Source organism: Microcaecilia unicolor, chromosome 8, assembly GCF_901765095.1.
Source record: "Microcaecilia unicolor chromosome 8, aMicUni1.1, whole genome shotgun sequence".
Classification (NCBI taxonomy): Eukaryota; Metazoa; Chordata; class Amphibia; order Gymnophiona; family Siphonopidae; genus Microcaecilia; species Microcaecilia unicolor.
This window is the reverse complement of record NC_044038.1, coordinates 30,763,945-30,786,898: the sequence shown is the minus strand read 5'-3', so window position 1 is coordinate 30,786,898 and position 22,954 is coordinate 30,763,945.

Genomic DNA, 22,954 nt, shown 5'->3' with positions numbered 1-22,954 from the left:
ACTCTGGCTGAGTTCTTTCATGATAAGTTTCACAAGATTAAACTTGAATTCTCAACCAGGTCACCTCCACCTCTCCTTCCCTTAGTCCATTCTCTCAACCCTCCAACCCCTGCCTCCTTTTCTTCCTTTTCTGAACTCATGGAAGAGGAAACTACACATCTTATTTCCTCCTCGAAACTACCTGTTCCTCTGATTCTATTCCCACCCATCTACTTAACACTATCTCTCCTACTGTCATCCCTTTTATCTGTCATATGCTCAATCTTTCACTGTCCACTGCGACTGTTCCTGATGCCTTCAAACATGCCGTAGTCACACCACTCCTTAAAAAACCTTCATTGGACCCTACCTATCCTTCCAACTATCGCACCATCTCCCTCCTCCCTTTCCTATCCAAGATACTTGAATGTGCTGTTCACTGCTGTAGCCTTAACTTTCTTTCATCTCAAGCTATTCTTGATCCACTTCAATCTGGCTTTTGCCCCCTTCATTCAACTGAAACAGCGCTTGCTAAAGTCTCCAATGATCTGTTCCTGGCCAGATCCAAAGGTCTCTATTCTATCCTCATCCTTCTCGATCTATCTGCTGCGTTTCACACTGTTGATCACAGCCTACTCCTTGATACGCTGTCCTCACTTGGATTTCAGGGCTCTGTTCTTTCCTGTTTTTCTTCTTATCTCTCCCAGCGTACCTTTAGTGTATACTCTAGTGGATCCTCCTCTACTTCTATCCCACTGTCAGTTGGTGTACCTCAGGGATCTGTCCTGGTACCTCTTCTTTTCTCCATCTATACTTCTTCCTTGGTATTCTGATCTCATCCCATGGTTTTCAGTATCATCTTTACGCTGATGACTCCCAGATCTACCTCTCCACACCAGAAATGTCAGCCGAAATCCAGGCCAAAGTATCAGCCTGCCTGGATGTCTCAGCGCCATCTGAAACTAAACATGACCAAGACTGAGCTTCTTATCTTTTCCCCTAAACCAACCTCTCCTCCTCCCCCATTCTCTATTTCTGTGGATAACACTCTCATCCTTCCTGTCTCATCAGCTTGTAACCTTGGGGTCATCTTCGACTCCTCCCTCTCCATTTCTGCACATATTCAGCAGACTGCTAAAACCTGTTGTTTCTTTCTCTATAATATCACCAAAATTTGCCCTTTCCTTTCTGAGCACACTACCAAAACCCTCATCCACACTCTTATCACCTCTCGCTTAGACTATTGCAACTTGCTTCTCACAGGTCTCCCACTTAGCCAACTCTCTCCTCTTCAATTTGTTCAAAATTCTGCTGCACGACTAATATTCCGCCAGTGTCGTTATGCTCATATTAGCCCTCTCCTCAAGTCACTTCACTGGCTTCCTATCCATTTCCGCATATAGTTCAAACTCCTCTTATTGACCTATAAGTGCATTCACTCTGCAGCTCCTCAGTATCTCTCCACTCTCATGTCTCCCTACATTCCTCCCTGGAAACTCCGTTCACTGGGTAAATCTCTCTTATCTGCACCCTTCTCCTCCACTGCTAACTCCAGACTCCGTTCCTTTTATCTTGCTGCATCATATGCCTGGAATAACTTCCTGAGCCGGTACGTCAAGCTCCATCTCTGGCCGTCTTCAAATCTAAGCTAAAAGCCCACCTGTTTGATGCTGCTTTTAACTCCTAACCCTTATTCACTTGTTCAGAACCCTTATTTTATCATCCTCACTTTAATATTTCCTTATCTCTTATTTGTCCTCTTTGTCTGTCATAATTAGATTGTAAGCTCTGTCGAGCAGGGACTGTCTCTTCATGTTCAAGTGTACAGCGCTGCGTATGTCTAGTAGCGCTATAGAAATGATAAGTAGTAGTAGTAGTAGTAGCTTTTCTTAATCTAAGGTCAAAATGAGTTATAAATTCAGTTATAGATGGTACATCCCTGATTAAGTGCTTTTCCTGTCTTACACTGATGACCAGACATTTTTCCTGGCACTTTTATACTTGATGGACCTTACTGGACACATCATTAAAGCTATAAAAATGACTAATGTTAAACTGGATGTTTTTACAAGACAAATGACCAGAATCACAAGAGTTAAATGTCACAGCCACAGGAAAAAGACCTGTAATCCAAATAAAAATTTTAAATACCCACTGCACAGTGTAGACTAATGTAGGACTGGATTTCCCACTAGGTGATTGAATATTTTAACACCCAACAGAAAGGACTTAACAAGGTTCTGGGGTTCCTAGCCCATTATAAACCATAAAGCTGTATGTCTCTGTTGATCACCCTCCCCTCACCTATCCACACCCATCCTGTTAGAATATCAATGATATGCTTTGATGTCCCCATGCATACCTCCTACCCACCCCCATCCTCCCACCCTGTCAGACTGTCATAGTAATGCTTGAATGTTTTCACTTATATACACTGTCAGCTAGCACATTTGCTTATTTCCGATCTGACGAAGAAGGGCAACCTTTGAAAGTTAATCAAGAAATGTATTAAGTTATGTCCAATAAAAAAGGTATCATCTTATTTTCTTTTCCATGTTTTATTTTGTTTGATTTCTATTGATAACCCACTAGGTGAAAAAGCAGCTGCTTAAGGCCACCAGGCCAAAAGGAGTGCTTCTTCCTCCATGCCACTGGCACTTTCCCACATGCACTGCTCAGCCTCAGTGCCAATGTCCCATCAATTCTCCTTCTTAAAGACTCGGAGACTTGTGGGCAGGCAGCATTCAGAGCACTCTAAACAAGAACAGGGGCGTAGCCAGGTGGGGCCACGTGGGCATGGGCCCCCACAGATTTAGTCCTGGCCCCCTCTACTTTCAACCCCCCCCCCCCCCCCCGCCACTTTCAACCCCCCTCCCGCTGCCGCCAGGTACCTTTGCTGGCGGGGGTCCCCAACCCCCGCCAGTCTTAGTCTTCTTCAGCGCCGGTCTCTGGCGCATTCGCTGATCTGTGCTGTGAGTCGTGACTGATGTCCTGCATGCACCTGGCGGCGGCAGTGGTGGTGGAGGGTCAAAAGTGGCAAGGAGGGGCAGCGGCTGGGGAGGCATGCTAAAATGTGCCCCTCCATTTTGGGCTCTAGACCCCCCTCCTGCCGAGGTCTGGCTACGCCCCTGAACTAGAATAGTTGCTGGCCCACAGTGCCACCAAGAGCTGGGCCTGGGGCAGGGCCACCGCCGCTCCTCCCAAAAAGTCATCATCACCGCCACTGCCCCCCCTCCTGCCCGCCCAAAGTACCTTGGCTGACCCCGCCAGCTGCAAGCAGCACGACTCCTTCCTCTGCTCAGCATTGCCTGCCCCTGCTTTCCTCATGTCGCACATGCTCAGTCTCAAAACTGAGCATGCTCGGCCTGAGGGCCCAGCAGCTGCTAAGCAGGCAATGCAAGGGGGGGGGGGGCCTGGCACTGGAGTTTTCTCTTTCCTGCTCCTGTCAAGACGTGATCACCCGGGTCCCATCAGGAGCAGGGGAGAGAGAGAGGACCTGGCACAGGCCCGGGGAATTTTGCACCCCCTCTCAGTGGCTATGCTGGCCCACCACTTTGTCTATAAGGGAGGCAGGTCTGAAAGGGCACTGCTGCTCAAGCAGAACAGTGCTATGTGAAATGGGGGAAAGCACATACCCCCCTTCACTCCAACACTCCTGCATTCTTGGGTGCCTACTCTACTCCCACCCCCGCTCCTGAATTCTTGAAGGGGACCCTGCTCTACTCCTCCCCCTCCCTACACTTGCTATCCTGAAGGGGACCCTACTCTACTCCCCCATCCCTCGCTCCTGCATTCTTGAAGGAGATCATGTTCTAACCCTCGATCCCTGCAATCTTGAAGTGGGACCCTATTCTACTACTACTACAATTTAGCACTTATATAGCGCTACAAAGCATATGCAGCGCTGCACAAACATAGAAGAAAGACAGTCCCTGTTCAAAGAGCTTACAATCTAATAGACAAAAATAAAGCAAACAAATCAATTAATGTGTAGAGGAAAGAGGAGATGAGGGTAGGTAGAAGTGAGAGGTTACCTCTCCTCTCCCCCTGCTCCTGTATTGTTAGAGGTGGGCAACTGTCTCCCCCCCCCCCAACACACACACACACACACAAATTTTCTGTTCATATACTTAGGGGCACTTATAATACAGCTCTGCTCTGATGGTGCATCCTAAAGGGATATCTGATTCAGAGCTGCAATAAATATGCAGCTTTCAATACCATTTATGGATCTCTTCTATCATCTAGATTGTCATGAGGACCTTATGATATGAAGAAAAGAATATTACCTTCAGACGCCCAATTCATGCAATATCCTTTCAAAATCCTTAGGCACTTGCCAACCTGCCACACTTTGTAACCTTATAAAGGCTTCTCATTTTGATTATGAAATTATACTTTTGAGTTACTATCCATGCCATTTCCTGGAAATTAAAAAAATGAAGCCAGAGAGAAAAGGAAAGTTTTCTAAAATGCCATTTAAGACAGAAATGTGTTATTATTTACTTATTTTTCCAGCTATTTTTCCTGCTCATTTGGGCTTCCAGCTCAGTTGGAATTGGCCTATACTGGGCTACAGTACTGAGTTTGCATTTATTTTTGTGGATTTATTTCCCAACAATTTGAATTTGCTTGCAAATACCCAGGAGGTTTATTCCGTGATATTATAGCTCCCTCTCCCCCCCCCCCCCCCAATTCCCCACTTACTCCATTAACTACAGTGACGGCCCATAGCCTGGGGACCGTAACTCCACCGTGAATCTGGTACCTGCGCTAGTGGTGAACTGATAAAAGGGACACTTGTGTTCTATCACAATGTGGATTTGATGATTTCCACTAAAGGATTCCTCTCTCTCCTTCCCAGTGTGGCATTTCTTTTGTTCTGTAGGCATGGTGGTCTACCTTTGGAGCCACCCTCTACCCCATAACTGGATTGTGGCCAGGACCCCTTACGAAAAATGTTGCATTTTTTTGAGCACTCATCCCTCAGGGTTTGCCAAACTCTGGCATTGATAATACTTGTTCTTAGCTGTAGCGCACTTCCCAGTAAAGAGAGAGTTCAATATTGATTTTTAAAATTGCTTTTCCAGTCTTTCTTCATTAGCATTGAAGTAGGTCTAATGCAATTGGGAGCAGGCTGTGCCCCTCCTTTTTCCTCTAAATCAGAAGTGCAACTTAGTTTCCGAAGGTGAATCTAAATTTTCTGTATCTTTTATAAAGACCTTGCAATATCACTTTTAGCATTCATATAGGCCAGGGAATATGGCCGTGTCAGTGTGCTAAGCTTTGCTCTCTGCTCATATCCAGCAGATTGCCAAGACCTGTCGTTTCTTTCTTTACAACATCCGTAAAATCAGCCCCTTTCTTTCCGAGCACTCTACCAAAACCCTCATCCACACCCTTGTCACCTCTCGTTTAGACTACTGCAATCTGCTTCTTGCTGGCCTCCCACTTAGTCACCTCTCCCCTCTCCAGTTGGTTCAAAACTCTGCTGCCCGTCTCGTCTTCCGCCAGGGTCGCTTTACTCATACTACCCCTCTCCTCAAGACCCTTCACTGGCTCCCTATCCGTTTTCACATCCTGTTCAAACTTCTTCTACTAACCTATAAATGTACTCACTCTGCTGCTCCCCAGTATCTCTCCACACTCGTCCTTCCCTACACCCCTTCCCGTGCACTCCGCTCCATGGATAAATCCTTCTTATCTGTTCCCTTCTCCACTACTGCCAACTCCAGACTTCGCGCCTTCTGTCTCGCTGCACCCTACGCCTGGAATAAACTTCCTGAGCCCCATCCTTGCCCCATCCTTGGTCACCTTTAAATCTAGACTGAAAGCCCACCTCTTTAACATTGCTTTTGACTCGTAACCACTTGTAACCACTCGCCTCCACCTACCCTCCTCTCTTCCTTCCCGTTCACATTAATTGATTTGATTTGCTTACTTTATTTATTTTTTGTCTATTAGATTGTAAGCTCTTTGAGCAGGGACTGTCTTTCTTCTATGTTTGTGCAGCACTGCGTACGCCTTGTAGCGCTATAGAAATGCTAAATAGTAGTAGTAGTAGTAGCTTCTGAATGGCATGGTTGGACTTACACAGTCTTAATAAATAGAGACCAATGACTAATTCAGGAAAATTCTGAAGACCCACCTTTTCAAGACAGCTTACCCAAATAACCCTACCTAACTTTAACCTACCTTCCTCTTAATCTCGGTCCTGATGATTATTATACCTTAGTTTACATATCCCAATCTCCTTATATCCTCTTTCCCTCTATATCCTTTACCCTTTATCTTCTCCTCTCCTCACCTCTCCCAATCCCTTTTCCTTTGATTATCCTTTCCCTGTTTGCCTCTACATGTCCTACTCTTTTTATCCTCAAAACCCCACTCACTACTTATAATAATCTCCTTCAAGACTTTGTAATTGTAACTGTAATTATATTTACTATATAAGCCGCATTGAGCCTGCAATATGTGGGAAAGCGCGGGGTACAAATGTAATAAATAAATAAATTTGCCATTTCTGGGCATGCTTCTTGACAAATCGGTAATGTCTCAGGTGACCACATTTTTGGACAGCCACAAGTATTTTGTCCCCTTTCAATCTGGATTTAAGGGGGTGCGAGGGACAGAGACCACCCTACCATCTTTAACCAGGCTGCATCATAGAATGGATAAAAGAGTATCAATGTTCCCTCTAAGGACTGAGTTGACATTAGCAAAAATTTTACATTACATTACCTTGTGAGCACTTCTTATACATACACACACAGACGTGTACACACACACACATACATAAACACTCATAGGGAAGTTGGAAAGAATTTCATGAGCCATGCTCTGCATGCTTTTCCTACTTGTTTGACTGTAGTTTAAGTATGTTTATAGCTACTTAAAATTTTACTCAGCTACTGCATTTCACCGGGTTTGAGATGGTCAGGTCCGGTTTCCATTATGGCTGAAAATCAGAGCCGGCCATCTCATCTAAACCTGGCGATCCGCCAGTGATCCTGTTGCAAACCCGGCGAGCGATTTGGCCGGCACCAAACGTATTTCAAAAATATGCTTGGCTCCGCCCGCTCGCGGAGCCGGCACCAAAGATGGCCGGCCATCGATTTGGCCGGTGCCGTTTGATTGTGCCCCTCAATATATATAGAATTTGAGAGTGAGCTTATAAAACTCATAACTAACAGCAGTTATGTGCAAGCATTTACACCAGCCTTAGACATAGTGTAAGTGCACTAAAATGTGTATTTATACTAGGATTCTAGAACAGGAATTATGCACTTAATTGCAAACATAGAATTTGCATGGAGTGACCAACAGTTTAGCCCCTAACTTAAGACAACCTTTATAGAACTACCCCCATAATACAGTTTTGTAAATAGGGAGCTTGGTATGCCAGAGGTCCTGCTTCTGGCTAGCACAAGGATAAGCTGGAGGGGGCTCTCAGGAATTCCTTGAGAAATCATTCTATGAAAAGCGTCTCTCAACAATTGGAGCTGACCTATCCAGAGTTCTTTAGCAAGAAACTGGTAGGCACATTGCTTTATGCCACTATGCCTGTATCAGCATGACCAAATGCAGGATAATGGAGATCACTGCCTTGGCTGCTGCAAGCTTATGGATTTTACACCACATTCTGCTAGGTAGGAAAGCAAATTATACCGAGCTGAGATCGTCCCTGAGCTTTGACCTGGTGGTCATTTCACCGACTCATCACTATGGTTACTATAAGACAAGGCCATCTGCTGCCAGCCTACTATCAGCAGGCCGGCACAGAGACGTGAAGTGAACGTTCGCACATTTCCTCAAACCACCTGAGTCCACTTTGCTTGGTTCCTTTTTTCTATTTGTCATGTGAAAACAAAAGCTGAGTTTGTAAAGATGTCAGTTTTAGCTGGCAAAGCTTTTATTAACTGGGCTTAGAGGCACAGAGACAGGCTGGACCAGCTGCTTTTCTGAAATGAAGCCTGAACCCTCAAAGCACACAAACATTTATTAAAATGGGTCCTTTTTATCATAAAAGCTGGAATTCAAGATCTAAAGAGGCTTTGGCATTAGCACATCATGCCAGACATGCCAAGCAACAAATTTTCATGGTTTAGTAACAGAAAATAATAAAAGCATCCCGGCATCCCAAGCCAGTGCTTTAATTAGACTAAGAATCTCATTATTGTCAAGTGCCATCTTTAATAGGAAGGTTGAAGATGATGGTGTTTCAGTTCTATTTGACAAGAACCTTCATCTGGATAAGTGACTCTGTTGAGAATGAAAAGGAACCAAAAATTAATTTTCAAAAGCCACTGACTCATGTAAATAGCTATTTACCCATGTAAAGGGGCTTTTTGAAGATTGCCTACCCTGTATGCAGGTACAAGTATACTCATTTTTCACAACACACATATTTTTACTTACCTTCTAAGAGGAGACCCCAGGATGGAGTCAGCCAGGAGAGACAACACAACACACAGGTTTCCATACTAGATGCTTTGGCCAGAAGAAGTACACAGAGAAGAACAACAGAGTAGCCATACTGGGTCAGACCAGTGGTCCATCTAGCCCAGTATCCTGTTTCCAACAGTGGCCAAGCCAGGTCCCAAGTACCTGGCAGAAACCCAACTCATGGCTTGCCAAGTCTGTCTCAATAACAGACTATGGACTTTTCCTCCAGGAATTTGTCCAAACCTTTTTTAAACCCAGATACGCTAACTGCTGTTACCACATCCTCCGGCAAAGTGTTCCAGAGCTTAATATTCATTGAGTGAAAAAATATTTCCTCCTATTTGTTTTAAATCTCTGCGGAGATTCTTTCTTGGACAGTTCTCAAAAGGAAAGTATTCTAATACTTTTCTTTCGAGAACTGGTGCAACAATCCACAGGTAAAAGTATCCCTTGGATTTTGTCCCTGCTAAGATGCTTACAAACCCTACAAAAAAGAGCAGCTCACTTTTTGTGTCGAGCCCAGAAGTTTGATCATGCCTGCTCTCTTGTTTCATTTACATTGGCTACCAGTTACATTTCGATTCCAATTTAAGTTGTTTTTCTTGGTTTTTAAAGTATTGCATGATTATACCCCTAGCTAACTGGCCTCATTGACAATTTCTTAGCTACCTTCATAGACATTATGTTCCCTCTACGATCACTACCTAGTTCTTCCCTCTCCAGCCTTGGTGCGGCTCAATACTACAAGAGAGAGTGCATTTTTTTCTGCTTGGCTCCGTAGTTGTGAAACAAACTCCTACGAGATTTAAGTAAACAGGAATCTCTTAGTAGATTAAAATCTTTATTGAAGACGCACCTTTTTCATTCAGCCTTTGAGCAGTTGGGTGTCAGGGACCGACAGTGGTTGTGAGTATCTGTTTCCCTGATATTTTTCTTTCAATAACTCTCCTAGTGTGATTTATTATCGTTTCTATGATATATTGTAGTTCCTTTCTTAATCTTTTTTGTTTGTATATCACTTTGGTCTACGAGACAGTTAATGACAGTACATCAAAAATAAATAACCTAACCTTGAACAGGTTTGAAAACTGTCCCAATAAACCACTGTTTAACCACTATTTTCCCACTTCTCACCCTGGTTACTCCAAACTATAAAATCAATACAACTAAGAAATGCTGTTAAGTTGTAAATGTGTTCTGTGTAATAGCACCCAAGGCCTGCATCTTCATGAAATAATTATGGGGGCATAAGATATCCCTGGCCAAAGGGAGTTTATTGATACGGAATAGGCCATTATCTAATATAGAGGGGTTGGCAACCACAGTACTCGAGGGCTGCAACCCAGTCAGGTTTTCAAGATTTCCCCAAAGAATATGCATAAAATCCATTTGCATACAATGAAGGCAGTGCATGCAAATAGACCTCATGCATATTTATTTATTGCATTTGTATCCCACATTTTCCCACCTATTTTCAGGCTCAATGTGGCTTACAAGGGCCTGATATGGCATCGCCATTCCAGGGTAGAGGGTACAATTGGTGTTACAAAGAGATCAAGGATGAGAAAAGAGGTCTAAGCAGACAGTTATAGAAAGATGACATTCAGAATGAGAATGGAGTGGTGAAGTGTTATAATTAAGCTATAGGTTCTCGTTGTAGGCCTTGTTGAAGAGATAGGTTTTCGGATATTTGCGAAAATTAGTTATTTCGTTAATTGTTTTCAAGTCAGTTGGTGGTACATTCCACAACTGCGTGCTCATGTAACAGAAGCTAGTAGCATGTGTTAGCTTGTATTTTAGTCCATTACAGCTGGGGAAGTGTAGATTAAGAACTTTGCGGATGATCTTTTGGCATTTCTGGGAGGCAGGTCCACGAGGCCTAGCATGTAGGTCGGGGCATCTCCGTGAATGATTTTATGAACAATCGTGCAGATCTTGAACGCGATACGTTCTTTAAATGGGAGCCAGTGAAGTTTCTCTCTTAGGGGTTTTGCACTTTCATATTTTGTTTTTCCAAATATGAGTCTGGCTGCCGTATTCTGGGCTGTTTGAAGTTTCTTGATAGTTTGTTCTTTGCAGAAAATCCACAGAAAATCCAGAAAACCCACCCCAGTCTAATTTTTTCTTAAGTTCCACATTTTTTTTTAATTGAGATTCTTCAGTAAGAAAACAAAACTCAGAACAACCATAATCACATGAGCAAGAAGGACATGTCCTGTTTGGAAACCTTTGGTACAGGCAGCCAAATCTGACGACACTTATATGCTAGACCTCTTCTTTCCCTGGTCACCGTAAATTAACATCTAAGACCATATTATCTTTCCAATCATTTAATATCAATTTTATGGCCATAGAGAGTAGAAAGTTACCTAGCTATGAAATGTGTTTAAATGCTAGCAATTTCCACTGTTTATGATAACATCTGCAAAATGGAGCAACTTGTGAGTATGCTCCCAGGCTGACTTCCAAAAAGCCTGCAGTTTATTACAAAAATAAATCATATGGAATAGTGTCTCTATACCAAGTTGACAAAAGTGGCCTATGTTAACAGAGCTCCAAATTGTACGATGAGCTTGGAATAACAAAGATTAAGTCATCATAGTCGATAAGGATACCAACACAAATTTTTCCCAAAACCTTTCCCACTTTCTTGCTATTAATTTATCTTGAAGATTAGCTTCTCAGACAATAGTTCCAAGGCACTGTTTCAGCCTCTATTAAAAGCAGGCAAAATTTGGAACTAGATTTGGAGCAAGGCAAGTCTCTGGCTTCAATACAGTTATTGTAGCTAGAACCATTGAAAGTAATAGCCAGCCCCGGAAGACTGAACACCTGTTGCATATCCTGAAAGGACTTAAGTTTGTGACTTGTAACAACTGATTTTTTTGCCAATCTTGCCAATTGATTAATATTTTTGAATTAAAAAAAATCATTATTCCATATCAGCATTTTATTTATTTATTTATTTATTTATTTATAGCATTTATATCCCACAATTTCCCATCCACGGGCAGGCTCAATGTGGCTTACAACAGTCTGTAAAAACATACATCAATTCAGCAAACAAACAATCAATTTCTTAGAAGTGTAAGAGAGAAAGGGTTAAAGCAAAGAAGGGAAAAAGAGAAAGAGGAGTGGTGATCAATATGACGCCTTGACAGTGACAGTTCAGAAGTAAGAGATGCTAGGCGGGATTTGAGCGTAAGCTTTTCCAAATAAAAAGGTCTTGAGGCGTTTTTTGAAGGTCGGGTGATCAGGAGTAAGTTTCACCAATGTAGGTAGAGCATTCCACAAATGAGCGCTAATATAGGAGAAGGTGGATGCGTAGGTGGTCTTATACTTGAGGCCACTATATACTGGGTAGTGGAGATTTAGGTACGAACGAGCTGATCTGTGAGAGTTCCTAGGTGGCAAGTTGATAAGGGTGTCCATATATGCTGGGGCTTCACCATAGATGATTTTATGCACCAGAGTGCAAATTTTAAAAACGATGCGGTCCTAGACAGGAAGCCAGTGCAGTTTCTCACGCAGTGGTCTTGAACTTTCGAATCTTGATGTACCATAAATTAGCCTGGCAGCTGTATTCTGGGCAGTTTGTAGTTTTTTTAGAAGCCTATCATAGCATAACCTGTTTCACTTGGCAAAGGAGGCTTACAGTCTTGTAAAAGCTGCCACAATAAACTCTTGTACAGTTGTGCCGATGATGAGCATAGCGACATATGCAGTATGTAGTGTTGCTAGATAGGAGTGGCCAGTGCTTCTTCAAGCTGGAGCGAACTAGGGGGTTCTTTTACTAAGCAGCAGTAAGCCCAATGCGGGCTTACTGCTCGCTAAACAGGAAGTACCACTGGGCTACGCAGCAGCTCAATAGTAGGCCCCACCCCGGAATGCGCCATTTCCAGTGCTACAAAAATATTTTAAGTACATAAGCATTGCCATGCTGGGACAGACCAAGGGTCCATCGAGCCCAGCACCCTGTCACCGACAGCGGCCAATAGAACAAGCAATTTGTCCCGCCCATCCTAGAAATACTGTATTCCCTCGTACATTCAATAACATTTTACAGCTTTTTCCTCCAGGAAGCCGTCCAACCCTTTTTTGAAGTCCGCTAAGTTAATCGCCTTAACCACCTTTTCGGGCAACGAATTCCGGAGTTTAACTACTCGTTGAGTGAAGAAAAATTTCCTCCGATTTGTTTTACATTTACCGCACTGCAGCTTCATCGCATGCAACCTTGTCCTAGTATTTTTGGAAAGCGTAAACAGACGCTCCACATCGACCCGTTCCATTCCACTCATTATCTTATAGACCTCTCTATCATATCTCCCCTCAGCTGCCTTTTCTCCAGGCTGAAGAGTCCCAGCCTCTTCAGCCTATCCTGATAGGGAAGTCGTCCCATCCCCTGTATCATCTTTGTCGCCCTTCTCTGCACCTTTTCCAATTCCACTATGTCTTTTTTGAGGTGCGGCGACCAGAATTGAACACAATATTTATTTTTGTAGCACCGGTGTTTACCCAGCAGTAATGAGGCAGTGCCGCGAACTGCCCAGTTACCACTTGAATGGGTGGCGGTAACTGCTCTCTCCCCAAAATAGTTGTGTGGCAAGTGAAGCACTTGCCGCACAGCCATTTTTTTTTTTTTAAAAACAGCCTTTTACCCGCTGCGGTAAAAGGGGGCCTCAGTGCACGTCAAAAACAGCCTTTTGCCACAGCTTAGTATAAGGACCCCTGGGTTTATTCACATTTGGCTCATTGTGAAACCACAGGCTACCTTGACTTAAACAAAAGGCAGGTTGATATGCAGCAAAATTTAGAAAGTTGGCTCCTTTGACTGATATATTCAGTGGTAACATAGTAACGTGGAGGGGCATAATCGAACGTCGCCGGCAACCTATTTTGGCGGCGGCACAACAGCTGGCCGGAACCGCATTATCAAAAAAAATGGCCGGCCATCTTTTTTTTTGATAATACGGTTTAGCCCGGCCAAATGCCAGAGTTCGCAGGGTTTGAGATCGCCGGTTTTGTTTTTCAGCGATAATGGAAAAAAACGGTGGCCATCTCAAACCCGGCGAAATCCAAGGCATTTGGTTGTGGGAGGAGCCAGCATTTGTAGTGCACTGGTCCCCCTGACATGCCAGGACACCAACCGAGCACCCTAGGGGCCACTTCTAAAAATTTTTTTAAAATACACAAATAGCTCCCAGGTGCAGAGCTCCCTTACCTTGGGTGCTGAGCCCCCCCAAATCCCCCCCAAACCCACTCCCCACAACTCTACACCATTACCATAGCCCTTATGGGTGAAGGGGGGCACCTACATGTGGATACAGTGGGTTTTGGGGGGTTTGGAGGGCTCAACACTTACCACCACAAGTGTAACACGTAGGGGGGGATGGACCTGGATCTGCCTGCCTGAAGTGCACTGCACCCATTAAAAACTGCTCCAGGGACTTGCATACTGCTGTCAGGGAGCTGGGTATGACATTTGAGGCTGGCATACAGGCTGGCAAAAAAGGTTTTTATTTTATTTTTTCAGTGTGGGTGGGGGTTGGTGACCACTGGGGGAGTATGGAGAGGTCATCCCCCTTTCCCTCCAGTGGTCATCTGGTGAGTTGGGGCACCTTTTTGAGGCTTGGTCGTGAAAATAAAAGAACCAAGTAAACCCGGCAAAATACTGATTAACGCCGGTTTTTTTTTTTTCATTATCCGCAAAAGCCGGCCATCTGGTAGACACGCCCATGCCCACCCATGTCCCGCCTTCGCTATACCGCTGACACACCCCCTTGAACTTTCGCCGGCTCGGCGACCAGGAAAGCGGCGATGGTGTCAAAAAAGCAGCTTTTGATTATACCAATTTCGTCGCTTTTGAGAGATCGCCGGCCATCTCCCGATTTATGTCGGAAAATGGCCGGCGATCACTTTCGAAAATAAGCCTGATAGTAACATAGTAGATGACAGCAGAAAAAGACCTGCACGGTCCATCCAGTCTGCCCAACAAGATAAACTCATATGTGCTACTTTTTCTGTATACCTTACCTTGATTTGTATCTGCCATTGTCAGGGCACAAACCGTATAAGTCTGCCCAGCACTAGCCCCGCCTCCCAACCACCAGCCCCGCCTCCCCCCACCGACTCTGGTAGAAAATGGAATTAAAACATACAAATTTTGTACAAATTCATGTTTATCTTGACCAAGTAATTGGCAAGCTTATACTCTCAATCAACGCCCGTTGAATCTGGTCTCTGAATGGTCATTGCTAACTTTCAACTTCTATTTATAGATGCACGGAACCAGGAGCAAGCCAAAGTAAGAGATATAGAAAACACATTGCAATGATGATATGAAGAAGCAAGCGGTAGGGGTAATGCAAGAGTGATAAGGAGGAGACTGCGAAGCAGTAGAAACATTTCCTGCAGTGAGTTTAAAACCCCAAGATTCTGTGAAGTCCTTTTATGTGGGCTCCGACGTGTTTGATCATTTTAACTTCAAATGTCTCGTGTTCCTGGGTTATTCTCAATGTACTTTTTAGTATCCTGATCAGAAGGTTATTGAAGCTTTTGAAAAATCTTCCCTCAGAAAGGTGATGTCTTGCTCTTTCTGTGATGTGCCGTGTCTGTGTAAGTTTTTTCTTCTGCCCTGTTTCACCAATGTGGCAACCCTCTTCCATTTTTGCATGTAATAAAATACATTGGGGGGGGGGGGGGGGATAAATAAGATCCTCTTATGATAAATGTCTTTACCATGTAGGTAAATGATTGAACGTGTCTCTGTCTACACTCAGTATAATGATAGCTGCAAGGCTGTAGCAGTCTATGCTTAGGAAAGAAGCCCATATGATATGACTCTTTTTTTTTTTTTGCTACATTTGTACCCCACGCTTTCCCACTCATAGCAGGCTCAATGCTGCTTACCTGGGGGCAATGGAGGGTTAAGTGACTTGCCCAGAGTCACAAGGAGCTGCCTGTGCCTGAAGTGGGAATCGAGCTCAGTTCCCCAGGACCAAAGTCCACCCCCCCTAACCACTAGGCCACTCCTCCACTGTTGCTACTATTTGAGATTCTACATGAAATGTTGCTATTCCACTAGCAACATTCCATGTAGAAGTCAGCCCTTGCAGATCACCAATGTGGCCGCGCAGGCTTCTGCTTCTGTGAGTCTGACGTCCTGCACGTACGTGCAGGACATCAGACTCACAGAAACAGAAGCCTGCGCAGCCTTCTACATGGAATGTTGCTAGTGGAATAGCAACATTCCATGTAGAATCTCCAATAGTATCTATTTTATTTTTCTTACATTTGTACCCCGCGCTTTCCCTCTCATGGCAGGCTCAATGCGGCTTACATGGGGCAATGGAGGGTTAAGTGACCTGCCCAGTGTCACAAGGAGCTGCCTGTGCCTGAAGTGGGAATCAAACTCAGTTCCTCAGTTCCCCAGGACCAAAGTCCACCACCCTAACCAATAGGCCACTCCTCCACTCCTCGTCTGTCTCTTGCCATGAACAAGGGATGACGTACTTGATAAGGACAATGAAGTTCAGTTTTTGGAGTCTGTAAGCATGAACCCCAAACTCCCGGGCAATACCAAGTAACTAGAAGATCAAAACAGAGGGCCAACACCACCACAAATACAGTTACCATGTTGAAGAAATGGAGACAAAGTTTACTGTGGTCCGTAATAACCTTTGGGCTTGATATTCAAAACAAAGAAGCAAGCAGAAGAGAATCCTGCCCACTGAGATTGCACTCAGCGGGCCAACTGCTGATATTAAGCAGCAGTTAACAGAGCAGCGCTGCTGAACAGCAGCACTAACTGGCAATGTTCAAAGTGGGCAGGAGAGGGGCTTTCTGGAGGTGGAGTTGGGGGGAGCCAAGAGTTATGCGGGTGCCAGCAATACTCAGTACTGATGCATGCATAGCCAAGCAGTCAAATAGGATGGAATAAATAGCATGATCCCTTAGCCATGCGGGTGCCAGCGCTAAATATTAGCAAGCATCCCCATAGCTTCCAGGCAGGGCCGCGAGTGGGGGGGGGGGGGCATAATTCCCCTGGCCTGGCCTCCAAGGGGGACCCGACACCAGGGTCTGTCTCTCTCCTGCTCCTGTCGGGACCCAGGTGATTACGTTAACGTGATAACCCAGTCCCGGCACCCAGGAGCAGGAGAGAGCCAGACGCCGCCCCCCCCCCCCCCCCCCACCTCCCTTGGAGGCTGGGGAGGAACAGAGCACTGACGCAGGAAGGTAGGGAGTGGGGAGCAATGGCCTAAGTGAGGAAGGGGCAGTGGCAGCAGCTGCAGCCCGAGTGGGGGGGCGGCAACTGCATCCCGAGGGGAGGCGGCGGCAGATGCTGAGGCCTTGCCCAGGGCCCAGCTCTGTTTCTCGGCAGCCCTGCTTCCAGGTAGCAGTTTGTCTCTCTTACACCTGTTCCCCTCCCTCCCAACCATCCCATGACTAGGCCCCACCACCACCAATACAAGCTCCCCACTTCTGGACCCCACCACTATTACTGTCAGCCTCCATGATTTGGATGCCCCCCTGGACCCCGCCACCAATACAAGGCTCCCTCCAATACTGATTCCCCTCCCCATGTCTAATGAGGCTGTCCCGGGCCTACCATAGGGTCCCTTTAATTAAAGGGTTGGCGCGCAGCAATGGGCTTGCCATGCGCCAATGTGGCTCTACCACCAGGCTACCATAGGAGCCTGGCAGTAGTTCCCACCCTCAACATACCCCATTTCTGGCACTACAAAAAATATTTTCTATTTTTGTAGCGCCAGTGCTTACCCGGTGGAAATCGAGCACTGCCTGGTTACTGCCGAGTTAGCGAGGGAACCCTTACCACCACCTCAATGGATGGCCCTGCACCAGCCCAGCACCATAATCTTGAAATGAGGTAGGAAGAGAGATCTGGTCATCACGATGGGGGGGGGGGAGGAGTAGAGGATGGAGGAGAACCATGCTGGTTACCACAGGGGGCAGGGTGGAAGCAAGAAATGGTGGTTACCGTGGGTGGGCAGGGTGAAGGAGACAAATGGTCACCTCAGGGAGGTCTGGAGGACAGAAACACTGTCTGGGCGATTATTAGAGACAATACGGTAGCTTATTTTCCATCTTCACAGCAGTGTGACCTACACTGAAGACAAAATAATGCAAAAAAAAAAAAACAAATCTCTGGAAATAGTTCAAGGAAACCTTTTTCTCAAATCATTGTTATGACTGGATACAATTTTCAAGGCTCATCATTTTTAGCTTTCCACACTGTGAACTTATCTCGAATGCCTAAGCTGCCTTTGTTAACATACCCCCCGTCATGTTATCCATGAAAAATATACTCTCTGCATTCGTTGGGCTGGATTGAAGGCAGGAATGTAGTGAGCTCGAAATGAAGAATATCAGAAATAATGGAATAGTTATTCAGCAGACTATTTTATGATTCATTACCTTGGAAACACAATCAGTGCATTGCCAAGGAAGTTTCTCAGTCAATCACTACTAGATTTTTGTAAAATCCAACACTAAACTCAAAGGCAGTGCTTACCAATCTTTTTAGGACTGTGACCTTATGATCGCGGTCGCAGCAGTGTCTGTCACCCCACCAAGGCACATCATAATGATGTGCCTATGTTCTTCCGGGCCCGGTCGCAACCCCAAAAGCGGCATGCAAGACCCTGACTGAGGTCACGACCCACATTTTGGGAAGCCCTGATCTAAGGAAATGTCAAAAAAATTAGGGGTAGGTACTAAAACAGATTTAAGCAAGCAACAGAGGCTCCTGCCCTCTTACAGTCCGCTCAGTGAGCCAATGCCGGGTATTCAGGGGCACTTAATCACACAGTGACACAGAATATCTCCTCTGAGCACCGTGGTACTGTGCGGTTAGTGCCGGTGGGCGGAGTCGGGGAGAAACCAGCAGTTATGCAGGCACCAGCGATATCATCAGTGCCCACATGCCTAACTGGCACATAGGACAGCATGAAAGCAGTCTGAACTTTGTTCAGTTAGCTATGTAGTAAGTGGCACTCTATATTGCCCAGCATCCACATAACTTCCAAGCCCATAGCTGACCAAGGTATTCAATGCTGGCACCCAGAAGACATGGCCTGGCATTGAACATCCAGGGTAGATATGGTTTTAAAACCACTGACCTAGATTCTAGAATTGTTCTTAACATGTGAAACTATACTAAAATGCTAAGTTAATGAGCTAGTACAATACAATATTATTCACACAGCACATTAATTCAGAACTCAGTGAAAAAAACAGTATATGAAGACCAGTCGGAATCCTTGCAGATTTTCTTGTGAAGGATGCGAGGGTTGTTCATTTACATCCATAGCACACTTTTGCCAAAATGAGCTGCTAACTCATAGGAAATCTTGTGATTTAATACATCAGCCCCTTCATCTTGTTGTTTCCATCAAAATCACTTGTGCTTGTATTGAGCCCAGCAGGGACAGAGAAAGTACTTGCAAAGAATATGTAAGCAGCTTTGGTTGTACCAAGGATAGGAGGTATATCAAGTCTATGACCCTTTACCCTTTGTTTTATAAAGACACATAGGCCCATCCTTTTCAAAAAGGATAGTATGCCATCTCTCATTTATCCGGTATATGACAATCTCTTTGATGTGCTCAAAAGAATCCTCTAGAAATAGGGTACTTGGGACTGTTAACAAATACGCTGTGTCACAAGCATGGTATTTCAGTTTGTAGACAGTTTACGAGGCATACTTTAGGGAACACTGGAGGCAGTTAGGCTCTCTCTTTTTTTGTTTAATTGATTTTATATTTGCTCGTGGTAGGGGTCAACTAATATTTGACACATTTTTATTGGCAGTATTGATGAAGTGCTCAATCATGCGACTGTGTCACATAGATATAAAGAGATGTCCATTTTAGAAAAAACATAGAGATAAGAATTGGAGACATTCAAGTCCGATACCAAGGGCGAAGTGAGCCCTCCAATTTTGGGGGCGCGCAGGGGTGGACTGGGGGAAGCAATGCATAGCTCCCTCCTCCTCTCCCCCCCCCCCCCATGCACCAAGCATACCTTTGCTGGCGGGGATTCCAAGGTCCCACTAGTCAAATGAATACAATGCCGTGGCTCCCCTCTCCCTCGCGTTGCCTTCAGCCGCTCACATCAGGACTTCTCGCATATGTAACGCTTTTGCAATAGTGCACATGAATTTGCTGGCACATGCGGCAGGAGCAGCCAACTAAGCAGTGAGACTACAATTTATTTAAATTTTATTTGCATTTCATTTATGTACTGGATTCATCTGTATTAAAGTATAGGATCATTTCATTGTTGCTTACGGGAGGGGAGGTCTCAAGGGGAACCTGCTATGTGAGGTTTTATGTATTTTTTGAAGCTTGTCTTGGTTAATGTTTGTTGCTAATAACAGTAATGCAATTTTAATTTGGTTTCATTTTGGAGGCAGACATAAACTACACCATGTTCTAAAATAATGGGGCCCCTTTTATTTGTTTCTATAAAACAAATAAATAGCTAGTGTACAATAATAAAACTTGACTCAGAAACAGGCCTATGATTGAGCTATAAAAAAACGATCATGCAACAAATATGTAGCACGATAAATATTCTTTACAAATTATGATCTTATTATTTACATTTGGTCAACATGAGTTTTTCAAAAGACACCTGACTTCATCCCTCTGTTTAGCAGTGGCATAAGCATCTCTGTGTACGCATCACAGCAAACGACGGACATTCTGAACCAGGGGCGTAGCTATGTGGGGCCACGGGGGCCTGGGCCCCTGTAGATTTGGTCTTGGACCCCCTGCTAACGACCCTCTCGACTCCCCCTCCCGCTGCCAACCCTCCCCCGCCTACCTTTGCTGGCAGGGGACCCCAACCCCCGCCAGCCGAGGTCCTCTTGCTTCCCGTGGAAGGCTTCATTCTGTTTCTGACGTTGCAGATCAAGGCTTCGTTCTGTTTCAGTGAGTCTGATGTCCTGCACGTACAACGAGCAGGACGTCAGAAACAGAACAAAGCCTTGCATGGGAAGCAAGAGGACCTCGGCTGGCAGGGATTGGGGTCCCTCGCCAGCAAAGGTAGGCGACGACAGCGGCAATGGGGGAGGGTTGGCGGCGGGTGGGGCAAAGTTGGTGGTGGTGGTTGCAGCGGCGGTGGCGGGGGGGGGGTTGGCAATGGTGGGCGGGTCAGCGGCGCAGGGGATCTAAAATGTTCTCTTACCTGGGCTCTGGACCCCCCTCCCACCGAAGTCTGGCTGTGCCCCTGTTCTGAACACGCACTTTAAACCGTCAGTGAAAATAACTTAAATTCAGCAAATTTTTATATGCAAATTGATTCTGAGCATAATTCTGTTACTAAGGTGCGCTGGTGTTTTTAGCTGGTGCTAAATGCTGAGACGTCCATTATATTCCTATGGACGTCTCAGCATTTGGCTCCAGCTGATTTTTTTGCACGATCTAAAAATGCTAGTGCACATTAGTAAAAGACCTCCTTAGTGTTCACATTTATTTTCCTTTGATCATGTGACTTTTTCAAGCACCATTATTATGTGTTTTGCAAAGAATATTTCACCACGCTACATATTTCTTGATCATTTTATAGTTCTATAATAGGCCTATTTGTGAGCCACGTTTTTGAAAAATATTAAGGGTCCTGTTATTTTGAAACAGGGTGTACATGTGATGAAGGGGAATGACTCCCTTAGGGCCCTGCTTACTAATGTGCACTAGCGTTTTTAGGATGCACTAAAAATTAGCGTGCACTAACACTAGAGACACCCATGGGTGTCTCTAGCATTAAAAGCGCTACAAATGTTAGCCTGCCTATAGCGTGGCTTAGTAAACAGGGCCCTTAATTTTTTGTGTAAAGCCCTGGGCTAAACTAGGCCCCAAAAGTTAGGAACAACTCTAGTAAAGTTTCATAGGGGACAATTTAGGGGCCTAATTCTCAAAGTTAGTAGTATTACTATTCTTGCTCAAGTGACATTTTGTTGATATTTCTTCTTCATTTTAATAAAAATTAATTATACTAGTGCTGGCCTGGGGGCTCAGTGATAGTGCTACACACACTGCTATGTAAATGGACTCTTGACTCAGGTCTTCTGACTCCTGGGTCAGGCAGGGCTGCAGATACAGCAGAAGAAATATTCATGGCTATACGAGTGAGGGAGTTACTGTCATTGTGCAACAGCACCACCTATTGGATGAATTTAAGCCCCACAAAATCCATGATTACAGAGTTTCAGAAGAGAACCTGGCACACGGTACCAACTGAGGACTGTCACTATCATAACTGGACTATAGTAAGGTGGATGGACTTTTAAAACCAGGGATAAAAAAATCCATGGGTAGCTTAAAATTAAAGCTCATGGCACCAGATCCAGTCCTGGCTCCTACTAAGCTGGAAGACCACAGGAGCAGAGTGAAACTGAGAGGTTAAAAAAAAAAGGACTATGCAAATTGGAAAAACCCAAACCATACATATGAAGTCTGGATGAATCTCATCCTCCCTATTGCCTACCTGCAGCACCTTACGAACTCCTTAAACATCAATGTATCCACAGATTAAATCATGATACATAAAATGTCATTTGCCTAACAATACTGGTCTGTTATTGCACCATCATTGCAGAATTTACACTTTCAGTCTGAAGGGTTCATTCTACCAATTAATCTGAACTACGAACTGTACCAGCACCATGCAGAGAACCTTTGCTGTCCATGGCAGGGCTTACTGGTGACATCTAATATTTCTCACTTCTCCAATCAGCTGCCACGACCGATTTAAATACTTCAGTAATGAGTACGACTGAGTAACACTTAAAAGCTGATTTGTGCATACATTATCTCCCATACCCTACATGACATTCTCTTTCTGTCTACAAGAGAAATAAAGTTAAGAAATGGAAGAGTGAGCTACCCAGCCGTACAGTAGACTGCGTGACTGTTTTTCTAAAGTCTTGAGGACAGAAAGGGCTGTCTTGCATGGACAGGAATGTTCTGGAACATCACCAGTCTAATGAATGTCAGTGCTGCTATTTTATTAAGTAGAGCAACCCAGAATGATTGGGAAGGCAACGATTGCAAAAAAAAAAAAAAAAAAACAGGAAAAGGAAAGCCAAAGGAGTTAATTTTAAGTATCTCTATGTATATTTAAATAGTGCATTTACAAGTAGAGATCACATGCTTATGTAATCAGTGATTACAGCAAGCCACAATTTATACATGGAGATCTCTGGGATGCAAAGATTACTTGAATGTAACTTGCCTTGGCAAGTATTTCTCTGTCCCCAGAGGGCTTAAAAACAGAGCAGGTGCAAGGTTAGTGGGCAGGCCTAGGTGAGCCTCCAGCCTTACAATCTCCCCCATCCCAATTGTTTTTTAGGCCCTTTGCCTGCATTTCCCCTAAGCTTTGATAATTAAACATAGCTATCACATTCATCACAGGAATCCTATAAAAATGCAGATTTAAGTACATGCAAATGGTTCTTTGGGTTTGTGTGTCTCCAGGACCTATTGTTTTGCTTCAACTAAAGCTAGTC